The sequence below is a fragment of the Coenobita brevimanus genome, chromosome 58 (genome assembly GCF_032717465.1).
Source record: "Coenobita brevimanus isolate Jiangsu-jjx chromosome 58, ASM3271746v2, whole genome shotgun sequence".
Classification (NCBI taxonomy): Eukaryota; Metazoa; Arthropoda; class Malacostraca; order Decapoda; family Coenobitidae; genus Coenobita; species Coenobita brevimanus.
The window spans coordinates 10,883,979-10,910,452 of record NC_137011.1 but is presented as its reverse complement, the minus strand read 5'-3'; the positions used below and the strand labels follow the sequence as shown (position 1 = coordinate 10,910,452).

At 40.5% G+C, this 26,474-nt stretch overlaps 1 protein-coding gene and 1 pseudogene across 1 annotated transcript in view; both read left to right on the top strand.

Annotated features, from left to right (window-relative positions):
- Positions 1-26,474, top strand: part of LOC145402635 (voltage-dependent calcium channel subunit alpha-2/delta-1-like) — a 440,994-nt gene that overhangs the window by 329,016 nt on the left and 85,504 nt on the right. The gene's annotated exons all lie outside the window — the stretch shown is intronic.
- LOC145402770 (5S ribosomal RNA) lies at positions 25,915-26,034 on the top strand (annotated as a pseudogene).

Here is a 26,474-nt window from a genome sequence, read left to right as displayed (position 1 = left end):
GAATTGATGGAGTGTGTGGTGAAATGCTGAAACATGGGGGAGAGATAGTAGTAGAATGGATGTGGAAGATGTGGAGATTGGCCTGGGAGGAAGGTAGAGTCTCGGAGGACTGGAAGTCAGGTATAATTATTCCCTTGTACAAAGGAAAAGGGGAAAAAGAAGTATGTGGTAATCATAGGGGCATTTGTCTTCTTAGTATAATAGGAAAGGTGTATGGTAGGATACTTATTGACAGAGTTAGAGAAAGAACAGAGGAATTAGTTGGAGAAGAACAGGGAGGCTTTAGGAAGGGAAGAGGTTGTGTAGATCAGATATTCATTCTTAGATCTTTAGTGGAAAAGTTTCTAGAGAAGGGAAAGAAGTTGTATGTGGAATTCATGGATTTGGAGAAAGCATATGGCAGGGTGGATAGACAAGGATTGTGGAAGGTATTAAGAATATATGGAGTAGATGGGAAGTTGTTGAATGCTGTGAAGAGTATGTATGATGGTGCTAAGGCTGCAGTGCGTGTGGATGGTGAACTAAGAGAATTTTTCTCTTTGAAGGTTGGGTTGAAACAGGGATGTGTCATGTCTCCATGGTTGTTCAATCTGTACATGGATGGGGTAATAAAAGAGGTACAAGGTAGGATAGTGGATGTTGGAGTGGCCCTGGTGAGAGAGGATAGTGTTTGGAAACTCCCTGTACTGTTGTTTGCAGATGATACTGTGTTGTTGAGTGAAGACGAAGGGGAGCTGCAAGGCTTGGTGGATGAGTTTGGGAGAGTGTGTAAGAAACGGAATCTAAAGGTGAATGTAGGGAAGAGTAAAGTGATGGTCTTTGAGAGAGGTGAAGTCAGTGAATGTACAGCGAGGTTGGATGGTGAGGAATTGGAAAATGTGAGTACGTTTAAGTACTTGGGTAGTGTGATGAGTAAGAATGGAGGTTTGGAGGGTGAAGTGCTTAAAAGGGTACAGCAGAGAAGAAAGGTTGCTGGTTCCTTGAAAGCAGTGATAAGAAACAGGGAAGTGAGCATGGAAGTGAAAAAGTTACTACATGACAGTATTGTGATACCAACTCTAACGTATGGAAGTGAAGCTTGGACGTTGTCGGAAGAACACTAGTCAAGAGTGAAAGCAGTGGAAATGAGTTATTTAAGAGGAGCCTGTGGAGTCACATGGAGAGACAGGCTGACGAATGAGGATATAAAGGAGCATTGAGGTGTGGATGTGGATGTGATAGGAAGCGTTATGAGGAACACACTGAGGTGGTTTGGCCATGTGGAGAGAATGGAGGGTGAAAGACTGACGAAGAGAGTGTATGTGAGTGAGGTGGAGGGGGGAAGAGGGAGGGGGAGGCCGAGGATGAGATGGAGGGATGGGGTGGAGAGGTACATGGTAGAGGGGGGTGTGAGTTGGGAGCAGGGCAGTGAAATGGCGGGGGACAGGGCGATGTGGAGGCGATTTGTTTGTGGCCACCCCAAACGGGATTGAGGGGTCTGGCAATTGATAGATAGATAGATAGTAAACTCGAAGAGTATGAACAAAAAATAAAGCTGCAGGATGAACACATTAAGGAAATCAAGGATGAGCATAAGAGGTGGAAGAAAATTCAGGGAGAAGGGAAAATAAATCTAAAGGAGATTATAGAACATCAGAAGAAAGAAAACTAAGAAAAGGTAGAGATAGAAGGGGTTAGGGTACTAAAAAGTAAAGAATCACTTGTTAGAGATGCAGCAGACAAGACAAATGTGTGATTATCTCAGGTTTGAAAGAAAAACCCATGTCAGTGAGATCAGAAAGAGAAGGGAAAGAACTGAGAAGGGCGAAGGAAATAGTGTCAATAGTTATGGAAGGAAATGATTAAGCCCAAGAGGAGATCGAAGAAGTGTTTAGGCTGGGAAAATGTGTGGGGGGAAGGGGCAAGGCCACCAAAAGTAAAATTTTGATCTCAGGTCATGGTAAATGAAAAAATGAACAAGACTTGGAAATTAGCAGATAAGGAAAGATTAAAAAATGCCTTGATAGGGAGAGATACAAATAAGAGAGAGCTAAAATAAAGGAACTTGTTAAGGAAGCTAAAAAAAAAAAAAAATGACCAGAGAACAGAGGAAGAGAAGACAGAGTTCTGTTAGTGAGTTATGAATCAGAAATTGAGGAAGTGGTACCGAAGGGAGAGAGAAGGACATAATAAAAAACAATGCAAAATGATTGAAAGTGGCTTACGCTAATGTAGATGGTCTGACCACAGCATGGCTGGAAATGGACAATTTCTTGAGGGTAAATGAGCCAGACAATATGTGCTTTGTAGGGACCAAGCTGAGAGATAATATTGAAATGCAAATGGGAGATGGGAAATACAAACTATGGAGAATAGATAGAAAAGAAAAAACGGTAGGAGGCTTAATGATAGCAATGACAAACAACATAAATATGGATAATGTGGAATTGGGAGAGGGTAGGGCTGAAGTAATAAACATGGTATATACTGTACTAGAAACCAGAGGGAAAGGCAAGAGAGACATCACAGTAACATATGCCCCCCCAAGACAAGGGCATGGAATGAGTAGGAATATCAGATGTTGTCGGATATGACTAGATACCTACAGAAAGTGATTGAGAAAAGCAGCAACATAATCCTAATGGGAGACTTTAATTGTCAAGAGGTAAACTGGTAGGAGTGGGACTCATGAAGTAGTGAAGATTTGTGGGGCAGTATACTGTGAAATATAGCAATGGATAATGTAATGACCCAGTGAGTCAAAGAAGAGACAAGATTTAGAGATGATGACACACACCAACAAGACTAGATTTAATTCTTACCAAAGAACCTGATGCAACTGAATCTCTGAAATATCTGTGTGCTATAGGAAAAAGTGATCATGTGATCATGTAGTGATAGAGTTCCAAACAATAGAAGGAAATAGGGAGACAAGAGATAAGCTCTACAGGCATGGAAGATACAACTTTGGGAAAGCAGACTTTACAGGATTGAGAAAATTTTTCAAAGAAGTGGCATGGCGAGAATTCAAGGAAACAAAAGAAATACAGGAGAAGTGGGATATCTTTCTAGACTCTTGTAATATGGATGTTGAAAAGCATGTGCAAAAAGTTAGTGGGAAAATGAACTGGAGAATTGACTGGTTCAACAAAAGGTGTATTATAGCAAAACTAAAAAGAGATAAGGCATTGAACAAATGGAGAAAGAGAGATAATGATAGAACAAAGGAGGAATATAAAAGAACTAGAAATGAATATACAAGAATACGTAGAGAGGAAAAAAGAAGCTTCGGAAAAGGTATAATTGACAAATGAAAGGAAGAACCTAAATTGTTTTATTGGTTTATTAATGGTAAATTGAAACAAAAGGAAAGAATCAATAAGCTGAAAGTAGAAGGAAATGTCTATAAAGATGCAGTTATGCAAACTGAAATAATAAACAAATGCTTCCAATCAGTCTTCACTAGAGAAAGTGATTTTGTGGAGGAGGAGGGAGTGACTAGAAATGCAGTGTTAAAAGATGTAAGAATTGAAGTGCAAGTAGTATACAAATTACTGGAAACTCAAGATGTGAGGAAGGCCCCAGGACCAGATGGGATCTCTAATTGGATACTAAAGGAATGCAGAGAACAACTGCTGGATAAGGTTCATGGTTTAATTGTGTATTCTTTATGAAGGGAATGTAAGAGGGCCAATGTGGTACCAGTTTATAAGGGAGGGAACAAGGAAGAACCCCTGAATTATAGACCAGTGTTCCTGACCAGCTTGGTTGCAAAATTGTGTGAGAGAATCCCGAAAGACAGATGGATAAAATATATGGAGGAGATGGACATTCTGGCAGAAAGTCAGTTTGGATTCAGAAGTGGTAGGTCATGTGTCTCTAACTTATTTAGCTTCCACTCAAGGGCAATTGACATGCCACAAGAAAGAGATAGTTGAGTGGATTGTGTGTACTGTACAGTATTTAGATTTGGAGAAAGCCTTCGATAAAGTACCCCACAAGCAACTAATGTGGAAATTGGAATACATAGGAGGACTGAAAAGGAACCTCTTGGAGTGGATGAGAGACTTCTTGGGAGACAGACAAATGAGGACAGTAATAAAGGACAGGATATCTGGATGGAGGGAAGTAGCAAGTGGAGTCCCACAGGGCTCGGTGTTAGCGCGCCGTAATGTTCCTATCTATCTATCTATCTATTGCCAGACGCCTCAATCCCGTTTGGGGTGGCCACAAACAAATTGCCTCCAAGTCGCCCTGTCCCCAGCCATTTCACTCCCCTGCTCCCAACTCACACCCCCCTCTCTCATATACCTCTCCACCCCATCTCTCCATCTCATCCTCGGCCTCCCCCTCCCTCTTTCCCCCTCCACCTCACTCACATACACTCTCTTCGTCAGTCTTTCACCCTCCATCCTCTCCACATGGCCAAACCACCTCAGTGTGTTCCTCATAACGCTTCCTATCACATCCACATCAACACTACAACGCTCCTTTATATCCTCATTCGTCAGCCTGTCTCTCCATGTGACTCCACAGGCTCCTCTTAAATAACTCATTTCCACGGCTCTCACTCTTGACTTGTGTCCTTCCAACAACGTTGTAATGTTCCTGATTTACGTAAATGATATGGTAGACGGAATGACAGTTATTCAGGTCTGTTTGATGATGATGCAGAGATCATGAGACAAGTAGAAGTTGAAGGAGACTAAAGTGCTGCAAGAGGACCTGGATAGGATTCATGAATGGAGCCGGATGTGGGAAATGAAATTTAGTTCAAAAAAATGTAAAATTTTCGAAATGGGTAAAAGTACCAAGAGACCATCACTGAATTATTTGATGGATAATGAACTATTCACAAAAGTGAGAGAAGAGACAGATTTGGGAGTGCTGGTCCAAGATAACTTGTCACCCGAAAAGCACACTGACAAATAGTTAGACAGATGTATAATCTCTTGAGTAACATAAGAGTAGCAGTTCACTACATGGATGAGATGATGAAAAAATTGAAAGTGGCCATGATCCTCCCCAGGTTGCAATATGCAGCAGTAGTGTGGTCCCCACATAAAAAGAAAGATATAAACAAGATTGAGAAAATACAAAGACAAGCAACCAAGATGGTCCCTGGCCTGGCAGATCTGTCATACAGGGAAAGACTGGAAAAGCTAGAACTGCACACTGGTACCTTAGAAGAAAGGACAGAGAGGGCGACATGACTGTAGTGTTCAGGACCATGCTGGGAGTAGAAAAAATTGACAGAGAAGATCTGTTTGTATGGGATGGGAGAGTAACAGGAGGACATGGAATGAAACTGAAAATGCCAAGTTGCTTGAAGGATATCAAGAAGTACAGTTTCCAAATAAATCCGTAGACCTGTGAAATAGCCTGGACAGAGAGACTGTCCAGTCTAAAAGCTTGAATGAGTTCAAAGCAAAATTTGACTTGTTGAGAAATGGAGATGGGACCCCATGAGCATTGCTCATTTCCTGTATATCACAACTAGGGAAGTACACACAAACATGCAAAACTTTGATAAATTTAAAGCTAAGTTTGATCAGTTGAGACACGGAGATGGGACCCCATGAACATAACTCCTTTCAAAACTAGGTAAATACAACTGAACAAATACACAGGACGGTGACAGCAGATGAACTCCGTGGGGAAATATCGCTTAACCAGCGGTGAAACGGAGGCCTGCCTATTGTGAGTATGTGAATTGAGTGTGTGAGTGGTAGTTCTGTCTGAATTTAGTTTTAAAAAAGCCAGAGGACTCGGTCAAATAGGAGCACAACACAGTAGCGGTTTAAATTTTCGTACGTACCATTCTGGATCATGGCAGAAGGAAATACAGTAGCTCATTGTTTACACCCAATGAAAGCAAATTCATGAGATTCTCCAATGAAGACGGAGCAACGGGAGCATTAAATTGAACCTAACAAAGAGTAGCAGGTGTGGAGAAAGTGGGTGAGAAGAATGCCCAGGAATTACAACAGGTATGGGCAGTGATTAGAGAATTGCAGAAATGGACCTCAGAACAGGAAAGGGAGATTAAGGTGTTGAAAAATGAGTCAGAGCGTCTGCTCATGCTGTGCTGACCAAGAGAGAGATGTAACAGAGTTAAAAGTGAGCAGTAAATCAACCACAAAATGAAATGAAACAGCTCAAGAGGGAAAATAAGTAGCTGGAAGAGGAAAGGGACAGGATGAAAGTTAAACTTGACAAGTATGAATCAAAAACAAGGATGCATGATGAACACATCAGGGAAATCAGGGAAGAGCACAAGGGGTGGAAGAAAATTCAGTTGGATGGAAAAATAAATCTAAAGGAGATTTTAGAACAGCAGAGAAAGGAAAACCGGGAAAAGTGGAGAAGGAAGTGGTTTAGGTACTGAAAAGCAGAGAATCTTTAGTCAAGGATGTAGCAGATGAGAAAAGAAATGTGTGATTAATTCAGGATTGAAAGAAAAAACCAGTGTCAATAAGATCAGAAACGGGAAGAGAAGAACTGAGAAGAGCTAAGGGGATAGTATCCGTAGTTATGGAGGGTGACAGCAAAGCTGAGGAAGAGAATGAAGAGGTGTTTAGGCTGGGAAAATACAAGGAGGGAAAGATGCGACCACTACAAGTTAAGTGTCAGCCACAGGTCATGGTAAGTGAGATCATTAACAGGGCATGGAAACTAGCCAACAAGGAGTTCAAAAATGTTTGGATAAGGAGATACGAAAGAACTAAAATAAAGGAGCTGGTCAAGGAAACTAAGGAAAAAAATGACCAGAGAACAGAGGAAGAGAATACAAAGTTCTGTTGGTGAGTTATGGGCCAGAAATTGAGGAAGTGGTACCAACAGAGAGAGAGGAAGGGAAAAGGATAGAGTAAAAAACAACATAAAAAGATTGTAAGTGGCATATGCCAACCCAGATGGCTTAATTTTGACAATGATGGTAAATGAGCCAGGTATTATGTGCATTGTAGAGACCAAGTTATGAGTGGATCTTCATATCCAAGTGAGAGATGGCAAATACAAACCTTGAAGAGGAGATGGAAAAGAATAAACAGGAGGAGGAGTGATGAAGCAATGAAGAACAGCATAAATGTGGATAATGTGGAACCGGGAGAAAGTAGGACAGAGGTAATAAATATGAAACTAGAAACCAGGGGGAAAGGCAAGAGGTCATCGCGGTAGCGTATGTTCCCCCTAAGACAAGGGCATGGAATGAGGCCGAATACTAGATGTTGTCAGACATGATTTGACACCTACAGGAAGTGATTGAGAAAAGCAGCAGTATAATCCCAGTGGATGACTTTAACCCATCTCGTACGGCAGATGTTCCCACGAACCCATCCCACAGCTGGGCATTCCTGAGAGAAATCATGAAAATCATCTGTTTTAAATTTTCATATCTCAGTTGATGCTTAACCAAATATAAAAAATAAGGTGTCATAATACTCACTAATCCTTCAACTTCAAACTGATTGCATCAGATGGTCTGTGAAGTGTGTGTAGGGAGAGTGAGTGAATGGGGAATGGGGGCAATTTTTGTTTTTTTGCCAGTGTCTGTATGCTTGGCAGAGGTTCAGTGCCACAACTAAGGCTTAGACTAGCCCTCCACAATAATAACACTGATAATACTTCCAGAATACCAAAATCCACCACAAACACTATTTACGTGAAAAATTTTCTATAATCGGTTGTAGTTGGAGCTGGGAGGCCGGTAACCATAGCAACAACCTTGAGGCAGGCTGCCTGCTTGCCTTACCACCACCCTGCCTTACAGACAGACAGACACGCTTGTGCATTCTCTCTTTCTCTTTCTCTGTGACACACTCAGGAGGCAGCGAAGATTTGTGGGGCACTACATTATTAAATATGATAATGAACAATGTGATGACGCAATGGGTCAAAGAAGACACAGTTCCGACGTGAAGACACACCAGCAATACTAGACTTACTGTTTACCAAAGAACTCGATGTAATAGAATCCTTGGAATATCTGTGTCTTGTTGGAAATAGCGATCATGTGGTCATTGAGTTCCAGATGATGACAGGGAACGTGGAGCCAAGAGACGAGCTTTATAGGCAGGGAAGATACAACTTTGGGAAAGCAGACTTCGCAGGAGTGAGAAAATTTTTCGAAAATGCAGACTGGAGAAAATTCAGAGAAACGAGATAGATACAGAGGAAGTGGGATATTTTTCTAGGCTTCTGTAATTCGGGAGTTGGAAAAATTTGTGCCAAGAGTAAGGGGGAAGAAAACAGGAAAAAGGAGTGGTTTAATAGAAGGTGTATGATAGCAAAAAAAGAGAGAGACACGGCGTGGAACAATTGGAGAAAGAGAGGTAACAACAGAACAAAGGAAGAATATAAAAGAACTAGAAATGAATACACAAGAGTACATAGAGAGGAAGAAAGGAATTTTGAAAAAGGTAATAATAGGCAAATGTAAGGATGAACCCAAACTGTTTTATAGATTTGTCTATGGCAAACTGAAACAGAAGGAAGGAATCACCAAACTGAAAGTAGAAGGAGAGGTGTATAAAGATGCAGCAATGCAAGCAGAAATAATGAACAAATGTTTCCAATCAGTTTTCACTAATGAAAAGGAGTTTGTGGAAGCGGAGGGAGTGACTAGAAATGTAGTAATAAAAGATATAAAAGTGGAAGTACAGGAAGTGTATAAATTACTGGAAACTCAAGATGTAAGGAAAGCCCCAGGACCAGATGAAATTTTTGACTGGGTACTGAAGGAATGCAGAAAACAACTGGCAGATAAGATTCACAGTTTAATTGTGTGTTCTCTGGAAGAGGGGAAAGTGCCTCAGGAATGGAAGAGGGCAAATGTGTTGTCAATTTTTAGGGGAGGAAACAGGGAAGAACCCCTGAATTATAGACCAGTGTCCCTAACCAGCATGGTCGCGAAATTGTGCAAAAGAATTCTAAAAGATAGGTTGATAAAATATCTGGAAGAGATGAATATTTTGGCTGAAAGTCATTTTGGATTTAGAAGTGGAAGGTCTTGTGTTTCCAACTTGTTGAGTTTTTACTCAAGAGCGATTGATGTGCTACAAGAGAGAGATGGTTGGGTGGATTGTGTGTATTTAGATTTGGAGAAGGCCTTCGACAAGGTACCTCATAAGAGACCAATGTGGAAACTAGAGCATATAGGAGGACTAAAGGGGAACCTCTCGGAATGGATGAGAGACTTTTTGAGAGACAGACAAATGAGGACAGTAATAAAGGATAGGATGTCTGGATGGAGAGAAGTAACAAGTGGAGTCCCACAGGGCTCAATGTTGGCACCAGTAATGTTCCTCATTCATTCATTGCCAGATGCCATGTATCCCAGACAGGGTGGCCAATGGCTTAGAGTTAATTGTTTTACAGGGAGGGGCACTAATCCTCCACCAACCCCACTTGACAAATAGGGATGCCAACAGCATCTGGTGTTCCCAGGTGGTCACCCATCCAAGTACTAAGTAATGTTTCTGATTTATGTAAATGATATGTAGATGGAGTGAACAGTTATGCAAGTCTGTTTGCTGATGATGCAAAGATCTTGAGGAAGGTATAGGTTGAGGAGGATTGTAAAATGCTGCAGGAGGATCTGGGTAGGATACATGATTGGAGCCAGATGTGGGAAATGAAATTTAATGCAAGGAAATGTAAAATATTGGAAATGGGTAAAAGTACCAAGAGGCCATCATTGAATTATTTGATGGGTAATGAACCAGTTACAAAACCAAGAGAGGAGAAAGATTTGGGAGTGCTGGTCCAGGACAGTTTCTCACCTGAAAAACACATTAACAAGGCAGTTAGAGAGACGTATAAACTCCTGACTAATATAAGAGTTGCTTTTCATTATATGGATGAGGAGATGAAAAAATTGATAGTGGCCATGATTCGCCCCAGGTTAGAATATGCAGCAGTAGTGTTGTCCCCACACAAAAAGAAAGACATAAACAAGATTGAGAGAATACAAAGAACAGCAACCAAGATGGTCCCCAGTCTGGCAGATCTGTTGTATAGAGAGAGGTTGGAAAAGCTGGATTTGTCTTCCCTAGAAGAAAGGAGAAAGAGAGGAGACATGATTGCAGTGTTCAGGACCATGGTGGGAGTAGGTAAAATTGACAAAGAAGATCTGTTTTTATGGGATAAGAGAGTAACAAGAGGACATGGAATGAAACTGAAGAAACCAAGCTGCTTGAAGGATATCAAGAAATATAGTTTTCCTTATAGATGTATAGACCTGTGGAATAGCCTGGACAAAGAGATCGTCCAGTCTAAAAACTTAAACCAGTTTAAAGCTAAATTCGACTTATTGAGAAACAGAGACAGGACCCCACGAGCGTAGCTCATTTTCTGTATATCACAATTAGGTAAATACATACAGACACACAACTACCGACCAGTATCACTGACCAGTGTTGTAAGCAAGGTATTAGAAAAACTTATAAGAAAAGCTTGGGTAAATCATCTTGAAGAACACAGTATGATAACAGAAAGACAGCTTGGTTTCAGAAAAGGAAAATCATGTGTTACTAATCTGTTGAGCTACTATGACAGAGTAACAAACACAATACAGGAAAGGGAAGGATGGGTGGACAGTATCTATTTAGATTTCAAGAAACCTTTGACACAGTACCACACCAAAGACTTTTATGGAGACTGTACCATCAAGGAGGAATTTGAGGCAAACTGTTTTGTTGGATGCAAGACTTTCTCATAAAAAGAGAAATGAGGACAGTACTAAGAGGAAACTACTCATCATGGAAAGAAGTGACTAGTGGAGTACCACAGGGTTCGGTGCTGGCACCAATCATGTTTTTAGTGTATATAAATGATATAAACAGTAACACTGGAAATGAGAGCTATCTGAATATGTTTGCAGATGATGCAAAAATACAAAGGAGAATTACTAGCACAGACTCTTGTAGGGAGCTACAAGAAGAATTAAATAAACTTCATGAATGGAGTAGTACATGGCAAATGGAATTCAATGCGGACAAGTGTCATGTAATCAAGTTTGGTAAAAGTGGAAAAAGACCTGATTGGGATTATAAGTTAGGAAATAAAACCCTATACACATCAGAAAGAGAGAAAGACCTAGGTGTGATTATCAATAACAGACTATCTCCGGCTGACCACATCAGCGAGAAGGTACGGAACATGTATACACTGCTTGCAAATATGAGAATAGCATTCACATACATAAATGAAGACATGCTAAGAAGGATAATAACATCATTCATTAGACCAACCCTGGAATATGCATCAGCAGTCTGGAGTCCTCATCTCAAAAAGCATATAGAGAAGATTGAAAAAGTTCAAAGGGCCGCTACAAGATGGATACCAAGCTTAAGGGACCTAAGCTACGAAGAAAGACTAAATAAACTGAATCTACCAACACTACAGGAGAGAAGGAAAAGAGGTGACATGATAATGCTATATAAGTGCATATCAGGAAAGGAGAAAATAGACATAAATGATTACTTAACATATGGAGAAGCATCAGCAAGAGGACACTGCAAAAAACTGCATAAGAAGAGAGGTGATAAAGACGTAAAGAAATTCAGTTTCCCAAACAGAGCAATTGATCAATGGAATGCACTACCGAATGAAATAGTGTGTGCCAAAACAATTCACAAATTTAAGGATATGTACGATAAATATGGTTTAAGACACGGGACAGTACGAGCTTGACTCATTCCTGTAAAGATACAATTAGGTAAGAACAGTTAGGTAAGAACACACACACACACACACACACCTGGTGAAAACATTAATTATGAGGATTAGTGAACTCGAAAAAAAAGTAGAGAATCTAGTGATAAAGGATGTGTCAGGAAATACGGAAACCACCATACAGAGTCTAATCCAGTCCAACGAAACAGCCAATGAAGAGATTAAGAATTTGAAGAGGGAGAATGTTGAACTGAGGAGGAAACTTGAAGAGAGTACTAATAAAACGGAGAAGGTGAGTAATGTACTAGAAGAACACAAGGCAAAGTGGGCACACGTAGAAGAAGAACAGAAAGAAGTGGTCAGCTTAAGAGAGATCATCCAGGAAGAAAGGGAAATGAACAAGAAAGAAATGGAAGAAAATGTAGTGAAAATACTGAAGAAAAAAAGAGAAAATAGTGAGAGAAACTGTAGAAAGGAACAGATGTGTGGTAGTATTTGGAAACAGGGAAGAGGAAGAAAAGGTTAGGTTCGCAAGACTCGAGAAAGACACGAACATGGTGAGAGGAATATTAGGCAAGATTGACCCCGAAGGAGACAAGTGGGTAAAAGAAACTGAGGAAGTAAGGAGGATAGGGCCTTATAAGAAAGGGGAAACAAGACCAATGAGAGTCAAGTTTACATCAGAAAGTGTAATAAATGAGATACTTAAAGTGACCTGGAAATTAAGCAAAGAGGCGGGGATGGAAAATATTATAATAAGAAAAGATCTGAATGAAGAAGAAAGAGAAGTTTTAAAATCATTAAAGGAAGAAGTAAAGGAAAAAAATGATAAGAGGACAGAGGAAGAACGTAATACTTTTTTTTGGAGAGTATTGGATATGAAAGTAAGGAAATGGTATTTAAGGAAATAGAAGTGAAGGAAACTAGGGGGATGGTTGTGAAAGATCAGAAGTTGAAGAAGTGGTACGGACAGAGAGTAGGAGAGAAGAGGGTATTAATAATGTCAAAAATAATTTGAAGGTGATATATACTAATGTTGATGGTTTCATATCGACAAGGATCGAAATTAATGATTTCTTGAGAGAACATGAACCTGATGTCATGTGCCTTGTAGAGACCAAATTAAGAGAAGATATTGATGTTCATTTGGGAGATGGTAAATACAAACTGTGGAGAAAAGACAGGAAAGAAAAAAAGGGAGGAGGAGTGATGATAGCAGTGAAGAACAACATAAATGTAGATACTGTGGAAATGGGAGAAGGCAGGGCTGAAGTGATATATATCTGAAATTAGAAACTGGAGAGAATGTTAAGAGAGATATGGCGGTAGTGTATGTTCCCCCAAAGACGAGAGCATGGAAGGATGACGAATACCATGAGATGTTGTCAGATATGGCTAGCTACTTGCAAAAAATAATTGAGAAGAGCAATAATATAATTTTGGTGGGTGACTTTAATTGTAAAGAGGTGAACTGGGAGGAATGGTACTCGGGAGGCGGCGAGGATTCGTGGGGTACTATGTTATTAAATATAATAATGAATAATGTGATGACGCAGTGGGTCAAAGAAGAGACACGGTTTCGAGGTGAGGACACACCAGCAAGGTTAGATTTACTGTTCACCAAAGAACCCGATGTAATAGAATCATTGGAATATCTCTGTCCTTTGGGAAAAAGTGATCACGTGGTCATTGAGTTCCAGATGTTAATAGAAAACGTCGAGCCAAGAGACGAGCTTCATAGACAGGGAAGATACAACTTTGGCAAAGCAAATTTTACAGGATTGAGAAACTTTTTTGAAAATGCGGATTGGAGAAAATTCAGAGAAACAAGAGAGATACAGAGGAAGTGGGATATCTTTCTAGACCTCTATAATTTGGGAGTGGAAAAATTTGTACCAAGAGTAAGAGGGAAAGAAAACAGGAAAAAGGAGTGGTTTAATAGAAGGTGTATGATATCCAAAAAAGAGAGAGATAAGGCGTGGAACAATTGGAGAAAGAGAGGTAACGACAGAACAAAGGAAGAATATAAAAGAACAAGAAACGAATACACAAGAATACGTAGGGAAGAAGAAAGGAATTTTGAAAAAGGTATAATTGACAAATGCAAGGATGAACCCAAACTGTTTTACAGATTTGTTAATGGCAAACTGAAACAAAAGGAAGGAATCACCAAGCTGAAAGTAGATGGAGAGGTCTTTAAGGATGCGGCAATGCAAGCAGAAATAATGAACAAACGTTTCCGGTCAGTTTTCACTAAAGAAAAGGAGCTTGTGGAAGGGGAGGGAGTGATTAGAAATGTTCCGGTGATGAAAGATATAAAAGTGGAGGTGCAGGAAGTGTATAAATTACTGGAAACTCAAGATGTAAGGAAAGCCCCAGGACCTGATGGAATTTCTAATTGGGTACTGAAGGAATGCAGAGAACAACTGGCGGATAAAATTTACAGCTTAATTGTATGCTCACTGGAAGAGGGGAAAGTGCCAAAAGAATGGAAGAGGGCAAATGTGGTACCAATTTACAAGGGAGGAAACAGGGAAGAACCCCTGAATTATAGACCAGTGTCTCTAACCAGCATGGTCGCAAAATTGTGTGAGAGAAGCCTGAAAGACAGATGGATAAAATATCTGGAAGAGATGAATATTTTGGCTGAATGTCAGTTTGGATTCAGAAGTGGAAGGTCATGTGTTTCAAACTTGTTGAGCTTTTACTCAAGAGCGATTGATGTGGTACAGGAGAGAGATGGTTGGGTGGATTGTGTGTACTTAGACTTAGAGAAGGCCTTTGACAAGGTACCTCATAAGAGACTAATGTGGAAACTAGAATATATAGGAGGACTAAAGGGGAAACTTCTGGAATGGATGAGAGACTTTTTGAGAGACAGACAAATGAGGACAGTAATAAAGGAAAAGATGTCTGGATGGAGGGAAGTAACAAGTGGAGTCCCTCAAGGCTCAGTGTTGGCGCCAGTAATGTTCCTGATTTACGTAAATGATATGGTAGATGGAGTGAACAGTTATGCAAGTCTGTTTGCTGATGATGTAAAGATCTTGAGGAAGATAGAGGTTGAGGAGGATTGTAAAATGCTGCAGGAGGATTTGGATAGGATACACAATTGGAGCCGGACGTGGGAAATGAAATTTAATGTAAAGAAATGTAAAATATTGGAAATGGGTAAAAGTACCAGGAGACCATCACTGAATTATTTTTTGGGTAATGAATTAATCACAAAAAGGAGAGAAGAGAAAGATTTGGGAGTGCTGGTCCAAGATAGTTTGTCACCAGAAAAGCACATTAACAAGATAGTTGGAGAGACTTATAAGCTCTTGACTAACATAAGAGTAGCATTTCATTATATGGATGAGGAAATGATGAAAAAATTGATAGTGGCCATGATCCGCCCCAGGTTAGAATATGCAGCGGTAGTGTGGTCCCCACACAAAAAGAAAGATATAAACAAGATTGAGAGAATACAAAGAACAGCAACCAAGATGGTCCCCAGTCTGACAGACCTGTCATACAGAGAGAGGCTGGAAAAACTGGATTTGCCTTCGTTAGAGGAAAGGAGAAAGAGGGGAGACATGATTGCGGTGTTCAGGACCATGGTGGGAGTAGATAAAATTGACAAAGAAGATCTGTTTGTATGGGATAAGAGAGCAACAAGAGGACATGGAATGAAATTGAAAAAGTCAAGCTGCTTGAAGGATATCAAGAAATATAGCTTTCCTTACAGAAGTATAGACTTATGGAATAGCCTGGACAAAGAGATCGTCCAGTCTAAAAACATAAACGAGTTTAAAGTTAAATTCGACTTATTGAGAAACAGCGACGGAAACCCACGAGCATAGTACATTCCGTGTATATCACAATTAGGTATATTCTTAAATATTTGGAATGACTTAGACAAAGAGGTGGTGCATGAGAAAAACATTCATGTGTGTAAAGGTAGACTTGATAAATGTGGATATGGAGACAGGACAACACGAGCATTGCTCAATTCCTGTAGACTACAAATAGGTAAATACAAATAGGTAAATACACACACACACACACACACACACACGGAGATGTATGTTTGGCTTGCATTGTCACTTGATTCCGGCACCACTGTGCGACCAGAAGTCTGGGTATTACAACTACTACAAATAATATTATTATTACTACTACTACTACAACTACCACTACTACAACTACCACTACTACAACTACCACTGCTACAGCTACCACTACTACAACTACCACTACTACAACTACTACTAATACTACAACCACCATGTCTACATCTATTACTACTACCACAACTACCATGTCTACAACTACTACTACTACTACTACTACCACTACTACTACAAATAATATCACTACTACTACTACCACTACTACTACAAATAATACCACTACTACTACTACAACTACTACTACTACATAAAACCTAAAAAAAAAAATTGTGAACAAAATAGTTATACTAATACTGTCCATAATAAAAAATACTGTTCCTTCCACTATAACAGAGTTTTTTCCTGTGATTTAGACATTTTTATCATCATAAATATACACACATGAAAATTTTCATTAAAAAATAAGGCACTGATTACATCATGAAACAATCTTATTGCTTCCATAATTCACATAAATAGACAGAATGGTGGTGCAAGGCACCACGTTTCCTCCTCCCTCCCTCCTCCCTTTCTCCACTCCACTACACTTTCCACTATGAAGTTTTTTTCCTGTGATTTGTACTTTTTCATCATAAACATACACACATGGAAACATTCAATGATTTCATCATGAAACAAACTTTCTGCTTCCATTATTCACGTAAATAGAGAGAGGTAGCGCAAGGCTCGACGCACCTAGTTTCCCCTTCCCTTCTCCCTTCCACCTCCACCTCCTTCCTTTCTCCACTCCCTACTTCCTCTTTCATTTCCTTATCCTTGCCAATATCCCCCTCTCCAGGATCATCAATACCCTCTGAACCATTCCCATCATCAGAAATAGCAGATGAACGAACACGGGGAAATGATGGGCGTGCATTGGAGTCACATCTTCCACCCTCTTTCACGACGCAGAAATATCGACACTCATTATGGCGGTCATTTTCCTGAGAGGAGGAGTCACTTTCTTCATTCGTAGTTGGCGTTAATGACACCTCAAGTTCTCTTCCTATTGCAGTATCACTAAGGCCTTTTCTTTTATGGCCATTGGACTTCATAGGTATTGAAGTCGGCTGCTGCGGGCGCTCAGCCAAGGATACGGACACAGGGAAAACTTTTTGTGTAGGTCTGTCCATTATGGAGGCATGCAGGTGACTGGAGCATGACTCATATGCATGCAGGAGAGTTGCCAGTGGCTGCTTGTGGTGGAAATAACCTGCGGAATATTCAGACAATGCCGCGAAACACTAGATCATTTATATGTGTCACCCGGACGGCCCTGGGAGGACATGTAAACATGACACCCAGATGGGATGGGTTAATTGTAAAAATGTGAACTGGGAGCAGTGGGACCCAGGAGGTAGTGAAGATTCGTAGGTCAGTACAGTAATACCTCGATTATGCAGACAGTCCAAATCCGGTCATGCTCCGTATCCGTTCATTAGTCCTTGGCTCTATTATAACCATATCTGGTGTAACCAGACATAAAAGTTCTGGTTTCAGCAGCTGGCTGGCCTGTGAAATAAAAAAAAGTCCGTTTTGTGGCTCACCGCCCTCTCCGTCCACATGTGGATAATAATAGACAGTAACCCACAAGCTGAGCGAGAATGGCTGTATGGATCCCTACCGTATGGTTGAAATCACCTGGTCAACCCAATCACCGGTAACTTACCGGCAGCACGCAAGAAAGACAGAGCTTAGCCCAGAAGCTGAGCAAGAATGGCCATATGGATCCCTGCCGAATGGTCGAAATCCTCCCACCACCTTGATCACCGGTAGCATACTGGCAGTGCAAGAGGAAAACAGAGCATAACCCACAAGCTGAGCTAAAATGGCTGTATGGGTCCTTACTGAATGGTGAAATTTCTCCAGAGGGATGGATCAATGGGAACATAACAACCTCGCAAGAGTAACACATCCTAACCCACCAGCAGAGCAAAAGTGCCCATCTGCCTCCTCACCAAACAGTGAAAGCCCCATGGCATCCCTCACTTCACTCCCCCCCCATCCCTCCTCCTTCCCTCCCCATGTTCATCACTGCCTGCTTAGTTATCTCCCTTGCTCTCCCAGAGTCCTCCCCCCACCCGCACGTTGCCAACCAACCCTGCATGAGTTTTTTAGTTTTTTGCAATTTATTTGAATACTATTGGTCATGTCGAAATTCCAGAAACACCACGAGAAAGCCCATGAAATTCTGCATCTAGATATATGCTTAGCTTTTGCACAGTGGGGACAGAATTTTGCACTAGGATGTTGGGAAGTTATCTGAATATATTTTTTACTCTCCAAAAAGTTCATTCCCACTCCTTTTTTGTACTTTTACTCATCAGTTTTGTGTGTTTTTATTAGCTTATAGTATAAACACTAGTGAAGATGATGGTATACAACTTATACCAATGTAATGAATTTCAATTGACATTGAAAGAAATGTTTTTCTTTGTGTCACGGAGTTAGCTGTTACTCCTGTTGACTGAGAAACTTTTTGCATTCCCGAGAGCGTTAAAAGTACTACAGCCATCATCTTCATTGATTTTTTGTGTGGACTTTTGTTGTTTATGCATTGCTTTCTTAGTCTCTAGCATTACATTGGATATTCCCATGTGTGTTTTGATGTCTGAATACAGCTGAAAGATCAGAGAACACTGCCAAAATTAGGAGGGGTACTGTACATTATAGGTGGGACATTTGTTGATTTTTGTTATTTATGCATTGTTTTCTTAGTGTCTGGCATTACACTGGATATTTTCATGTGCATTTTGATGTCTAAATACTGCTGAAAGACTGCAGAACACTGCCAAAATTAGGAGGGGTACTGTGCATATTGGTAGGGATTTGCATATTCTTTTATTTTTTTTTTAATGCATTGTTTTCTTAGTGTTTAGGATTATATTGCATATTCCAGTGTGTGTTTTGATGTTTAAGAAGAGCCAAAAGACCGCAGAACACTGACAAAATTAAGAGGGATGCTGTGCATATTGATTTTTTTTTTTTTTTTTAATAGGATTATATTGCATAGTGCACTGTGTGTTTTGATGTCTAAAAACAGCTGAAAGACCACAAAACACTGCTAAAATTGAGAAAGACACCATACATATAGGTTGGGTATGGGTATAGGTAGGGTATGGATACAGTAGAGGATATTGATCATATCTGAACATTGCCCGTATCTGGTCATGCCTTTGGCTCTGTAGTAAACCCTACCTCTAGGGTAGTTCGGCTTACCGAATTTTCTGACTTACTGGAAATAATTGCAAAAAAAAATTATATTACCCCCACCAGTAGTTGCAAATTATATGTGATTACTGTACTTGTTTATTAACACCAGACTAAAGAAACATTTATAAAGCAATAAAAATAAACAATAAAAACAACTCAGTGCATGTCATTGGCTAGGCTAAAATAGGAGGTAGTATAGGTGGAGGGTGCAAGTCTGTTAACTTTTTAACGTTTTGTGCTTATTTACTTCATTTGACAGTCAATCTTAAAACTAAAATGTAACACTTGGAATATAATAAACTAAAATGTAGCATTTGGAATATAAGAAACTAAAATTTAACTCTTTGAACAAACACTAAGTCACACCTCTGTCAGAGTTCGACTTACCGGAAATTTGGCCTTCTGCAGGGTCGACTTATTGATGTTTTACTGTATTATGACATAATGGAGGGATTACTGTATACTGTTAAATATAGCAGTACTGTATACTGTTAAATGTAGCAGTGAATAACGTAATGATCCAGTGGGTCAAATACGAGACAAGATTTAGAGGTGATGACACACCATCAAGACTAAATTTACTGCCAGCCAAAGAACCTGACATAATTAAATCTCTGAAATGTCTGTTTCCAGTAGGAAAAAGTGATCATGTAATGATTGAGTTCCAAATGATAGAAGGGAATGTGGTGCCAAGAGACGAGCTATGCAGGCATGGAAGATAGAATTTTGGTAAAGCAAACTTTACAGGACTGAGGAAATTTTTGGAAGAAGTGGATTGGCAAGAATTCAGAGAAGAGAGGTTCAGAAGAAGTGGGCTACCTTTTTAGGCTTTTACAACTCAGGTGTGGAAAAATATGTGCCAAGAGTAAGTGGGAGAGAGAACTGGAAGAAAGATTGGTTGAACAGAAGGTGTGCAATTGCAAAAAGAGAAAGGGATGCAGCATGGAACAAATGGAGAAAGAAAGGTAACAACAGAAAAAAAGGAAGAATGCGAAAGACTATAATTGACAGATGTAAGGAGGAACCTAAATTGCTGTATACGTTTGCCAATGGCAGATTGAAACACAAGGAAGGAATCAACAGGCTGAAAGTAAAAGGAAAGGTCTACAACAATGTGGTAATGCAAGCTGAAATAATGAACAAAAGTTTCCAGTCGGTTTTCATTAAGGAAAGTGATTTTGTGGAGGGGAGGGAGTGACTAGAAATGTAGTGTTAAAAGCTGTAAAAGTGGAAGTGCAGGAAGTGTGTAAACCACTGGACTCTCAAGGTGCAAGGAAGTTCCCAAAGCCTGATGGGATCTCTAATTGGATACTGTACTATAGGAATGCAGAGAACAACTGGCAGATAAGATTCATGGTTTAATTGTGTGTTCTCTGGAAGAAGGGAAAGTGCCTTGGGAATGGAAGAGGGCCAGTGTGGTACCAGTTTATAAAAGAAGGAATATGGAAGAACTCCTGAATTATAGACCAGTGTCCCTGACCAGCATGGTCACAAAGTTATGCAAGAGAATCTTGAAAGACAGGTGGATAAAATATCTGGAGGAGATAAACATTTTGGAAGAAAGTCAGTTTGGATTCAGAAATGGAAGGTTGTGTGCCTTTAGTTTGTTGAGCATCTACTGAAGGGCAACTGACATGCAATAGGAGAGAGATAGTTGAGTGGATTGTGTGTAAAGTAAATCCCCAAGTTTAGCGACATCTTCGTTCGTAGTTTTGTGGTTAGTGGTCGCCTGCAGATATTCCCAAATTCCGGGTTCGGAGCCAAAAACCTCTCTGTTTGTGGTGAGAAAACTTAAACAAACTGCGTGCACGGAAAGCGATCGTCAGTTCGTCACTTGTTCACTGCCAATGCCGCAGGCCCACTATGCTCCGCATGCTATGTTTAAAACTGCCCCCTATGCCTTTTTTTTCAGTGCCTTGCCACTTGTGTTCCTGGTTTTACTCTCACGCTATGCCTTCCTGCTGCTCTGGAAGTTTGAGAGGTGGTCTTGAGGGTAGGAGAAATGATGGTAAGAGGTCAGAACTGCAAAGTCAGAATGGTAAGGGGAAAGTGAAATGTGACTACTGTGTTAGTGTTAAGAAGCATGTGTATGACATTGATTTAAAGAGGAAAATTGTGACGCAGATAGAGCAGGATGCTAAGAATTCTGAAATTTTTAAAACGTTCAAGATTCCTGAGTCAACAGTTAGAGGCATGGGGAAGAAGCGCGAAGAGTTAGCCTCACCACCTGCCTCAGAAATTACACCCTGCTCCTTTCCATAAAACACTTCACTCCGGCCTTCTGAGTGAGTTTCCTTGCCAATTATGTACTTTGTATTAATGCTGGTTTATTTTCAGGTGTGATCAGTAAATTTTACATTGCATAAATGGGTTATAGGAGGAGTTGGCATGGGACCCAGAACCAATTAGCCTATTTCCCATAGGATCAGTGTCCCAAGTTTAGCGGTTTCATGGTTCGTTGTACCTTTCATGAAGCAAATTAGGTGTGAAACCTGGGGCTTTACTGTATTTAGTTCTAGAAGAAACCTTTGACAAGGTACCCCATAAGTGACTAATGTGGAAATTGGAGCACACAGGAGGAATGAGGGGAAACCTCTGGGAGTGGATGAGAGACATCTTGAGAGACTGACAAATGAAGACAGTAATAAAAGAAGGGATGTCAGGGTGGAGGGAAGTAACAAGTGGAGTCCCACAGGGCTTGGTGCTGGCACCCATAATTTTCCTGATTTAAGTAAACGATATGGTAGATGGAATGAACAATTATGCAAGTTTGTTTGCAGACGATGCAAAGATCATGAGGAGATTAGAAGTTGAACAGGATTGTAAAATGCTGCAGGAAGATCTGGACAGGATTTATGATTAGAGCCAGTTATGAGAAATGAAATTCAGTGAAAAAAATGCAATATAATTGAAATGGGTAAAAGTACTAAGAGGCTATCACTGACTTACTCAATGGGAAAGGAATTAATCACAAGAGTGAGAGAAGAGAAGTGCTTGTGAGCGTTGGTCCAGGATAATTTGTAACCCGAAAAACACATTAATGAGATTGTGAGAGACATAAGCTCTTGACAAACATAAGAGTGTCATTTCATTACATGGATGAGAAGATGAAAAAAAAAATTAATAGTGTCTATGATACGCCCCAGGTTAGAATATGTGGCAGTGATGTGGTCCCCACATAAAAAGAAAGATATAAATAAGATAGAGATAATACAAAGAACAGCAGCCAAGATGGTCCCTAGCCTAGCAGATTTGTCATACAAGGAAAGACTAGAAAAGCTGGGTCTGCCTTCCTTAGAAGAAAGAGGAGAGAGAGAGAGAGGTGTCATGATTACAGTGTTCAGAGTCATGACAGGAGTAGTCAAAATTGACAGAGAAGATCTGTTTGTATGGGACTGGGGAGCAAAAAGAGGACATGGAAAGGAATTGAAAAGACATGCTGCTTGAAGGATATCAAGAAGTGCAGTTTTCCATACAGTTGCACTAACCTGTGGAACAGCCTGGACAAAGAGATCATCCAGTCCAAAAACTTAAAATGAGTTTAAAGACTGTTTGAGACATGGAGAAGGGACCCCAGGAGCATAGCTCATTTTCCGTAGATCACAACTAAGTAAATACACATGCACCTCCTCATCCCACAGAACATCACGTAAGTTAAAACATAAGTTAATAAATAGGCATTTACTGTATTGAGAAAAAGAGCCATTTAGACCTAGCTGTATGTTAATGTTTATGAGTGTACAGCTGAACAGCACTCTTCATTTAACAATCTTTGTTTGGTAAAAGCCACGACACCTGGGAGATTACTGAACAGCATGGTGTTTGGCTTTAACGAACTTTTGGCTTTAACATCAAGGGTGAGGGTTTACTATACAGGTGGTCCCCATTTTATGATGGGTCAGCATTCGATTTTTCAACTTTATGATGGTAGAAACTGAACTTCGAAATTTGAATTTTTGATCTTTCCCCAGGCTAGTGATATGAGGTACAATACTCTCCTGTGATACTGGACAGCAGCAGCGATCTGAATTCCAATCTGCCCGGGCAGTTGCTAGTGTAAACAGTCAATGCTCTATTGTGTTCTGTGTTGCTGTATCTACTTTGTGTTTTTTGCAATCATTGTGTCTGTGAAATGCCCATCTGTCTCTCCTGTCACTGATGAGAAAGAGAAGTGGAAGGCAATTACTCTTGAGATGAAACTCTAAGATACAGTTCGCTCGCACAGTGCGCGAGAGATTGGGCAGTCCGCGACCTGCGCAGTGTGAATTCGCACACTGAGAATTCATAATCTTATTGGAAAAATTACATATGGGCGGTATCCCCTCATACCTGGACCTTTTTTGGCGCTTAGAGACATAATAGAGGTCAAATTTTTCAGACATTGTACTACAGATAGAGCTACAGTAACAAAAATATGGGCAGTCACCTTAACAACAGTAGACAACAGGCCTGATGGACTTAAATAACAGGGGTTCCACGGCACGGCAACGCACTTAGAGTGCCCCCACTGCCACCCCGGCTGCACCATGCTTCTTTAACGATTGCCAATGTTGTATTATTCCAGGCTTTGACAGAGATATTTACGGCATGTTGAAGGTTACTTTTCTTCCAGAATGCAGCAACAGTCATTATGGTGGGTGTTGCAGGTATGCCAGGTGATGCAGGTGAGTCAGGTGGGGCTGTGGAGCTGGAGGGGGAGGCGGCTGGTGAGTCAGATGGGGCAGTGGAGGAGGAGGGGACGGTAGCGGTCGAGTCAGGGGAGGTGGTGAGGGGAGGATCCTCCCTCTCCTCCTCGCTACTGCTTACATCTTCGGCAATTTCCTTCATCTCTTCTTGCTTGTTTGTTTCATTCCTCATCTTGTTATGGACGCGTTGCCAGTATAACAACTTGGTATTCATGAAATAACCGTCAGTATTTTAGAAACTGGGTATCTATTCTAACTTCCCCTTATTGCCAAAAACATTATTGTCGAAGTTGTTATTGGTGAGATCTTACTGTGGACTCCTCTTGAGCACCTTCCCTACAAGCCTTTGGGTCACTATTGGTTCATTGTGTGGGAGGGTCGCGTACTCATGGAAAATGGCATTTTTGAGCCATTCCTTGCCTCTACCTCGCGTTTTGTGAGGTAAACTCGCACATTCAAGGTTTTTGGTTATTATTTTTGGTCACTTGCGCACAGTGTGAATTGCGCACTCTGAGCTCGCGCAGTAGACTAGTGAACTGTAATTGCCCAACGTAAAGGCAGCAAGCCTATAGGATCCTGGTCGTTTGGGCCGTAATGTCTAAACTGGCAAATGGCTGAATTGCCTAATGGCCCAAAGAACCCAACCAAACCTAACCTAACCTATTTGGACGTTACGACCTGAATGATATGCGACCAAAACAACCAGGACTGAGCCCAAATGGTCATTGAACGTGAAACTGAGCTTTCGCAGTCAACGATCTCAGTACAGTATTCAATAAATTACATGAGATATTCAGTACTTTATTATAAAATAGGCCATGTGTTAATGATTTTGCCAAATTGTAGGCTAGTAAGTTTTCCAAGCACATTTAAGGTAGGCATGGCTAGGCTGTGATGTTAGGTTTGTTAGGAGTATTAAATGCATTTCGACTTAGTGTATGATAATTCCACTTATGATCAGTTTATCGAAACATAACCTGATTGTACAGTATGTCGCGGACCACCTGTGTGTGTGTGTGTGTGTGTGTGTGTGTGTGTGTATCTGTCTATCTATCTATCTATTTATCTATCTATATATATGTATGTATACAGAGAGCTCCCCTAGTGTGCGAGCTCAGAGTGCGCGAATCGCATAATACACGAGTGACCAAAATAATAACCCAAAATCCTTGATTGTGCAAGTTTAGCCCACAGTACACAAAGCAGAGGCAAGGAGTGGCACAAAAATGCCATTTTCCCTGAGTACGTGACCCCCACCCCCACACAACGCATCCATCATGACGTCAGTTGTGATGTAGATGGGCAGAAATTCCCGGGCATTCTAGTGTGATGGAGGGCAGCACAGAACTATGTCAAGGAAAAGCAAGATCCATGCTGCCATGGATAAGCTCAAAGAAGAAGTGAAGGAACATGAAATCAGCCAACAAAGAATGGAGGAGGTTCTTGTTAGTTTCGACAGTCTTCTGTTTCTACACAGACAGGCACAGGCAAGAAATCAATAGGAGGAGGCAGACACTCATAACAAGTTACACATGGTGGCCTCAAGAAAGTGAAAGTGAAGGACCAGCTACATCGTCTGATTCTGTTCCTGTAGAGGATGAAGAGGATGCAATGTCAGTTGTGTCAACATTGGACTTTGAGGGGTTTTTGGTCGAAGTGACTGAGTTAGATGCTCATGGGGAAGGTGCTCAGGAGGAGTCTGAGGATGGAAGTGTTGGTGCAACGGGGAGTATGGTGGGGGGTGTGGCACTGTAAGTGTTGCTGCACCTTGGAACCCCTGTTATTTAAGTCCATCAGGCCTGTTGTCTACTGTTGTTAAAGTGACTGAACACATTTTTGTTCCTGTAGCTATATCTGTAGTATATGTCTGAAAATTTTTCACTTTATTATGTCTCTAAGGGCCAAAAAATGTAAAGGTATGAGGAGGGTACTGCCCATATGTAATATTTCCCTTATGATTATGTATTCACAGTGTGCAATTTCACAGTAAGCGAGGACCAGTACCGCCCAACCACTCGTGCACTGTGGGAGCTTACTGTACATTCAATATATATATATATATATATATATATATATATATATATATATATATATATATATATATACAGTATATATATATATATATATATATATATATATATATATATATATATATATACAGTATATATATATATATATATATATATATATATATATATATATATACTGTATATAGGCCATACCACTTTGAGTACACCGCTTCCCGTCCGATCAGCGAAGTAAAGCAATGTTGGGTCTGGTTAGTACTTGGATGGGTGACTGCCTGGGAACACCAGATGCTGTTGGCATCCCTACGTGTCAAGTGGGGTTGGTGGAGGATTAGTGCCACTTCCTTTAAAACAGTTAACTCTGAGCCCTTGGCCACCCCGTTTGGGATACATGGCGTCTGGCAATGAATGAATGAATGAATATATAAATATCTATATCTATCTATCTATCTATATATATATATATATATATATATATATATATATATATATATATATATATATATATATATATATATATATGTGTATGTGTTTACAGTACATATATATATAAATATCTATCTACCTATCTATTGCCAGACGCCTCAATCCCGTTTGGGATGGCCACAAACAAATCGCCTCCAAGTCGCCCTGTCCCCTGCCATTTCACTGCCCTGCTCCCAGCTCACACCCCTCTCTCTCATATACCTCTCCACCCCATCCCTCCATCTCATCCTTGGCCTCCCCCTCCCTCTTCCCCC